This window comes from Electrophorus electricus, chromosome 24, assembly GCF_013358815.1.
Source record: "Electrophorus electricus isolate fEleEle1 chromosome 24, fEleEle1.pri, whole genome shotgun sequence".
Classification (NCBI taxonomy): domain Eukaryota; kingdom Metazoa; phylum Chordata; class Actinopteri; order Gymnotiformes; family Gymnotidae; genus Electrophorus; species Electrophorus electricus.
The window spans coordinates 1,780,001-1,788,014 of record NC_049558.1 but is presented as its reverse complement, the minus strand read 5'-3'; positions in this window follow the sequence as shown (position 1 = coordinate 1,788,014).

The following is an 8,014-nucleotide window of genomic DNA, read 5'->3' as shown; positions in this document are numbered from 1 at the left end:
AGTCGTAGACTGGTGTGGTGACCCGTGGGACCGTGTGAGGAGCTTTACTGGTACTGGTGCAGATCAAACCCATAGTGCATTCTGTGACTAATGAGCGGTAGGGAAGGCTTGGTACCTTGAAGGAGGTTTGCACTTTTCTAACTCTCTGCTTAAATGTGAGTTTTTGCCGGGGCTGTCGGGTGGGCTCTGGGGATGGCGCTGTCATTAAAGGCTTTAGGGGTCCTGCAGTACTCACTGGTGACTGAGCTTTGGAACATATATTCTTTTGTTTTCTGAAATTGCTCTATTGCACTGATTTCTGATAAAAATGCTATTTAGGGAAAACAAGTAACAATTTGATACAAGAATATGTAGGTTATACAGACCAGACAAACAGTGTGTTGTTTTTAAAGTTCTATAAATACTATTTTCCTAATGAAAGGGGTAATTGTCACAAAGGTTTCAGAACAGAAAATTCTCCTTGTGTTGTAAAATTGGTGCTTGGTTGTTTGTGTGGCTTCTGCCCTCGATATTGGACTTAACCTGTATCCTGTACGCTTGTCCTGTGTGATTGTCACATCTGAGTTAATGTATCAAGGTACACTTAACCCCCAACAAATAGGGATTGCTGCTTTAAGTGAGGAAAGTAGTGGAATTGTAGAATTTTGTACCGTCCTGCCAACATATTGTGGCCTGTTTTAGTCCTCTTGCACAATTTGAGACAAATACAACATAAATCGAAAGCACCAATGAACAAATTTTGAGAACATCAAAGATTTTGTCGTTTGAGGTTTGTCTGTTAGCGCCTTTTCTACCGTGGACAGTGCTTAAGGATGTTGTAGCATGTTTGTCACTTGGCCTTCCTAAAGGTGGTCAGCTATTTCCCAAAACCTGCTTGTGTGTGAGCCACTGATCTAGTGTTACACCTGTTGCTAGAAATGCATCTGGAGACCTCTTAATATATGTGTGTTTGGATTCATGCCAGTAAAAGCCTACAGAGTTCAGTGTGAATGATTTCAGAAGTAAAATATAAACGAGACCAAAACCAGTATTTCTTATACAATGTTAAGTCAATAGCTTTGCACCCTTCATAGCTGAAGATAATTCATTCTTCTACCGCAGACATAACAATTTACTTGAAGTTATTTAAAAAAGAAATCAAATATATGATACTTATTGATGCACTTAATGGTTGAAATGGAATTATTGTGTAAATAATTATATGGTATGTATGAGTGAGAAGGTAGCATGTGTGCTTATTTGTTCGCTGGAAATCTGGAACTGTTCAGCTTGTAAAATATTAGCTGCAAATTTCCCCCCTTTCTCCATCCCAACCTAGCTGTTCTCCCCCGAAGTTTGTTTCCCTCAGTCCCATGTGTGATGGATTTAAATTAAATATTTTTAAATGAACTGTGAAGCAACCATAACTAGCAGCGACCGAGCCTGATCATTTTGGTGAGGCTGGGATGCAGATCCCTTTCATACTTACAGGCTTTCTCCTGGGTTCAATGTTTTTAAAGGCTTTGTGAAAAAAAAGAGAGATATGTATATGACAAAGAAGAAACTCTTTACCTCAGATTTGTTAAAATAAAAAAACTGCCTCATGTTTAAAAAAGGTTTGTTGGTTTTAAGAGGTATTGTTTATTTGGTTTTGTTTTTAAGGAGTGTAACCCAACATTCAGTTGAAGTAATTTTTCATGTCCAATAAAGTAATATTTGTTGTATCTCCTGTCCACCTAAAAATTGCACTGTTGCTTTCCACATTGGCTTGTGTGTCTAAATTATAAAATATTTTGCTCTTTATTTCAAGAAAAACGGTGCAGAGAAAGATCATAAAAGCCATGGTAAAATATTACTTGTTATTGGATTTTTTTCACCATTTCTTCTGTTTTCTATAATAGATTGTTTTTCCTACTACAACATGAGCTGAGTAATTCCATATCTTCTCAATCAAAAGTTTGTCAGTTTTTCCTTGACTCTGCATTTAAGAAGTAAAACCTTCACTTTCATCTTCCTTGTTTTACCATGGTTAGTAAGTTTGAGTGTCTGTGTGCAGTGGATTATCAGTGGGGGTGAGATCAGGTGGGCTGTACTGTGACACTTGTAGAAAGGTCCCACGGAAAATAAAATCACTCTGATCCTCTGGTACAGGCCAGGGATGTGTAACCCCACAGGAATGGGCATAAAAGGGGTTTTTATTTATTTTATTTTTTTAAGTATTATTTTGGGGGCAGGGTGGTGTTTAGAAAGCAGCATGGCCGTTGAATAAATAAATTAATTACAATTATGGAACTGAATGTGAGCATTTGTAGTAACAGGATACAGTAAAATAAATATGTATAAGTGAAGTAAGGCACATATATTTTAGATAGTTTAACAGGACAATGTAGCACAGGAACGAATATGTATGTATGTTGATATGGAAATACTTAGCTCACCACAAAAAGTACTGTAGGTCAGGTGTTACACAGAATCTTACCAACTCTTTACTTTCTTGTACCTCAGAAAATGCAAAACGCAAGCGGCAAATGGATAGGTACTTTCCAGACTCGCCAGCCACCCTACCAGTTTTAGTGGCACTTGTAATGTTGACAGATGCCTCTTCCAGACAAAGAAGCACTTTAGAAAAACTATTCATTTCAAAATGGCTTCCTATACATGTACTTAATTATACTTATTTACACCACTGTAATTTTATTAAAACACATAATCACATTTATATTGTGCATATATCTCTCAAACTGGCAACAGTGATGGTTAATATTAGGATAAATGTTTTTTTCCAGACTATGTAACGGAGGTTGTACTATGCAATTTAAAAGCAAAACGCATGAATGTGACTGGTGCAACTTTTAAAGCTATGTTTATCCTGAAAGCTTAAGCAAAGCAGGCATAATGCATATACTGTAATTACCTCCAAACCACTGTACATGAGTAGGCGAGATTAGAAGGTGTGAACTCACACAAAACTAGGATCTATGTAGTGTGTGCTAACCACTTACTGTTATTAAATGGTATGTAGGAGAGAATGTGGCTTTAACAGAGATAACAGCTGGAAAAACGGCTTTCCACTTGGGTACAATTCTGCATGCTATTCGCTATCAGCCTATTCAGCTATTCGCTGATCAGCTGTTCGCAGGTATTAATGCACGTCGTTAAGACCACAACTGAACTTTCGTATAACAACTTGCAAAAAAAAAAAAATTTTAAATCAATAGTCTCTAAAATGACCTTTATTTACATTTTTTCTTTTTGTTTTTTTAAATTATTTTTTAATTTTTTACTTTTTAATTTTTATTTTTTTTTGCATAAAAATGTAAAAGATTATTCAAATCGCAAAGGCTTAGCAGGAGCTCTTGGGGAAGGACCCTGAAAGGAAAATGTTTATAAGATTACAGGTGAGTAACTGCAGTGTACTGTAGTAAGAAATGTGGAGATATTCAAAACTGTTCTAAAGTACACACAGTTTCCAGAGGAAAAAAAAAATATATATATATAGGTGTGGGTGTTAAAATTGCAGTGCAAAGTGCTTCTAAAGTTATAGGAGGTGGGTGTTTATTTTTATTTAGAAAAAGCAGGTGTTTAAAACATTACATTAATTCCTTGGGGTTCTAAAATTAAATTCTTTGAGTTTCCTAACTTCATTGCTGTCTTAGCAACAACTGGCCATGCAAACAGATATGTGTTACTGCAGAGTCCATTAGCATCAAAACGTCCCCCGTCACTGGAAAAGACAAATCCTTCGTTCTGATGGAAGAGTGCGCAGGCTGAACTGACGCTGGGTCTGGGTCTGAAACCAGGTGGTGGGATACGGTCCTTTCTAGCCCCCCGTGATCAGTTCCTCACCACTTCACCGCTGTGAATGGTGCAACTTTCGCAGTAATGAAGCTGAACATACAGCTACGGCAACACATACAATGTTAAAGAACCAAAAGGGGGAAAATTGAGTCCCGTTCAAGTTCCAGATTGTGTTTGTACGTTTACCACGTTGTCTGAATCACCACTGGGCTGAGTTTTCATCAAGAGTAATGTTCTGATCCCCGTTAATAAAATGTGTGAATATGTAGTAAAAACATACAGATAGTCACCTGCAGGAAATCTACCACACCGGATTTACACAAACCTCATCCTGCAGTAGCGGCGACCTTTTCAGATAGGTGTATTCTGATCTGTGTACAGCATTTTGGTATTATTCTGCACATAACTCTCCTCCACATCAAAGACACTGGCCTCAGGAATGTCCCCGACCTCTGAGGCCTCCACCATATCCCTGGTCCCAAACCTCCTGATGGCCTTGTCCTTAGACACACAATGCCCCTGCTTGGCACCACCTGTATTCATTATTCTTTTCTGGGGCTGATGAGTTCATTTGTCTTGGGTTAGAAACGACTCGTTCTTCAGTGAGGAGCAATGGGTAAAATGACATTGGGAGGAAAGCAAACAGTCTGCAGTAAAACACTAAGAAGAGTCTTTAACTAACACAAAAGGCATTGTTATTAGAGGAGTCCTTCAAAGAATTGGGCGGACTCTCTCTGAAGCCCGTAACCTGTTACATTGTAATACCATTGTAACACTGATACATTGTAACGACTCCGTATCACATCTAGTTAGTAGTTAACCTGGGTTAGAGGGCGCAGCCAGCTATCAGGCACATATTGCAAATATATTACAGTACACGGTTCAGATTTTTATATCAAATACATATCACAGTGCAGTATAATGCCATTTGGGCATTATAACATAATGCCTCAAGTGTAAAAAATGTTTTTTAAAAAAAAGTTTATCTAAGAATGTCAATATATAAAACAGTCTCTATAAAGTGGGGGGTGTCTGGTATCCAGTAAAACTATAGTAATAACAAGCATCCTCAGTATGCCACATACAGTATACAACACAGAGATGTTCTATCTGAAAACTTAATTTCAGCAGTCCCGAGATCCGCCACAAGAAGCAGGGCTAGGTCTTCATTTTAAACTTAATTTGCGATTAATCAAGCGGGGGAACTCAAGCGTGAGAGTTCGCATCTCAGCCCAAAGTACAGGAGCTTTAAACAAAGCTCAGACATAATCAGATTGCGTTAGATAAAAGGCGCACACCATCTTGATTTAGAAAGCTAGCCCGCAGGAGCGCTGGGAACGTCATTACGTACTTCACGTGGGATGCCAGCGGAACTACTTTTTAGATAAAACAAATTAAAGGTTCCGAGCCTGCCTTCTGATCGTACGCTTATTCGATATTGAAATGTTATAATATATTCAGAGTGCCTAGATTTTAGTAACCGCAACACATTGTGGTAAATAAAATATGGATGTTACAAATGTTATAGATGAAATACGTAGACTATATATTCTATTAACATATGTGACCCTAGTCCTAGAATCAGCCACAGTTACTTTAAAAATGACGATGTAGACGATTCGCTTGACAATATATTACTAGATGGCAGACAACCAGAACGGCACGTCAAATCTTCCATCAACGAGTGTCATTAACAAATGAAATCCACTAGATGTCAGCAGAGAGCAGAGAATCACCTGAGGAGGTGAGGAAACACCTTCAATGACAATGAAATGATGCCAGTCACGGCCAGGTGCAGTAAGATACTCCTAGTATACCATGCACGAAATGATTCCATTTTTTTCCAGTTTCATCAGTCCTCACGCCATATTAACGCTTTATTTGTTTTCCAGTAGCTAGTAAGTATGAGCCCTTGACAGAGGGTTGTTAGCCTACACTAAATGTATTATCATTGTGCAAGACAGACATTGAAATGATGTACGTTTGGCTTTCAGCGTTGTGAAATGAGCACGGTCTTGCCTCTGGAAGCCATTATAGGGCTGGGTGTGTTGAGAAGTGAGGAAGGAAGGTTGGCTGGGGGCTAGCAGGGGCTTGTGTGTGTGTGTGTGTGTGTGTGTGTGTGTGTTGCTGGAGGAGCGGGATGTTATGCAAGCCACTCTCAGTGTGCGTGGAAGAGGGGAAGTGCGTCTCCTGTGGTTGGCTGTCCTCTGTGACACTGCAGTCAGCAGTCAGTTGCCAAACGAAACGTGTTCTCTGCTGGGCTCGGGTCCCACATGCTGAGGGGATAGTGGATGGGGCAAAAGTGGAGGCGTACCAGTCGAAAGGTGCTCGCCATCAAATTCTCACCCGCGCACATACGACTCATACAGGGTTAACGCATAGTTGTGGCCATAACCTTCCCCCCATATGAGGTACCAGCAGACTCACTCAGCTGTCATTCAGACTGGTCGCCTTTAATGTGGGATAAAATCTACAGATGCTTCAAGCCGAACGATGGTGATGTCGGTGTCATTTCAGTTGAGAATATTTCCAGCAATAACATCGTAGTATACAGAGAGAGAGAGACATAGAGAGAGAGAGAGAGAAATAGACTGTGACACAGGAATGTGTCAGTTTTTCTGTAAGCCGCTATGCTCCTAAACTGCAGCAAATAAACATTCCTCTGCTTGTGTGTCAGAGTTGAGTACTTGCCGACTGTTGCTGTAAAAACACAGGCAATAATTAAAACCAAAAACCCGCTGCTATTTTCCTTTGTCTTAAACATCTTTTCCATGGATTGAATTTAGAATATGTATCGCTGATGTCTGCATTTTCCTGCTCTTCATTTGATATGTCTGCACAGTGACTATATAAAGTAATTCCGTAAAGAACGACTCTGGGACATTTACAGCTGCTCCAGAATGGACTTAAATGTCAGCAGCTTCTGTCAATGGATGTTTTATCCACAGATGTGCTGAACAGTCTCATATGAACCATGCACCCATCCATAATGCACATATTGTAAATATATTACAGTACACGGTTCAGATTTTTATATCAAATACATATCACAGTGCAGTATAATGCCATTTGGGCATTATAACATAATGCCTCAAGTGTAAAAAATGTTAAAAAAAAAAAAAAAAAAAAAAAGTTTATCTAAGAATGTCATAATATATAAAACACTGTCTCTATAAAGTGGGGGGTGTCTGGTATCCAGTAAAACTATAGTAATAACAAGCATCCTCAGTATGCCACATACAGTATACAACACAGAGATGTTCTATCTGAAAACTTAATTTCAGCAGTCTCGAGATTGCAGGAGATGATTTAGTCTGGGTGAAATGCAGGCCAAATGGGATCCGCCTGTCACCTCAATAGAGAGGTTAAAAGGTCACAACCCTTTAGTGGGGGGGGGGGGGGTAGTGATATTGCAGTGTAAATTATATTACCCTCACAAACACGCACACCTTCACACAGACTTGCACACAACCATTTGAACTCTTCACACGCAGTTCAGTGAGTCAAACTAAACTTCACCTCCTTGAGGTGTTAGCCACAGCCAGCAGCCTGATGGCTCGGTGTGATCCAGCACTCCATGCCCATTCCTCGCCTTCCTTCCCCAGTCACAGCAGACATGCTGAGATGTGTTCGTTGAGAACTTAATCTCTAGAGTCCTGTGCTAGCAGAGAATGGTTGAGTTTAACAGTACTATTTATCCATGCCTGAAATCTTCTGATGAATGCTGCAATTATGTAATGATGCTTTTTGTCTCGGTTCTACTGGTAATTTTCTCGTTTGATCATTGTCATATTTATGAGCCCAAGTTTTGTCCAGTCTCAACTGTACTACTTTTAATTACCCAGGATGTATCCTGAGGACACTGTTACAGCCATCAGAAATGATAAAACACTTTTTTCCTTTAAAAAAGGGACAGACATTTATCCTTTGATGCTTTAGTTGTTATCAAATGCCATTTGAATGCATTGTCATGCCTGCTACAGACGTTGTATGTTCCTCTGTTGCACGGCTGAGGTTGGGAGAATGATGGAGATGTTACGAGGGCAGAGCTTTTGTGATGCGAGGTGGCAGGTTCTTTGGAGCCACCATCTGCTGAGAGGGTCAGGCGGTCCGTAAGGGTTCAGCCCTCCCGCCCGGGCCTATTGCCCAGCTGCTGTGCGTGAGCAGTCCCCAACCCACGCACTGTCGCCGCCATGCTCACACACCTCCCAGTACTCTCTCGTTTGCAAACATAGCC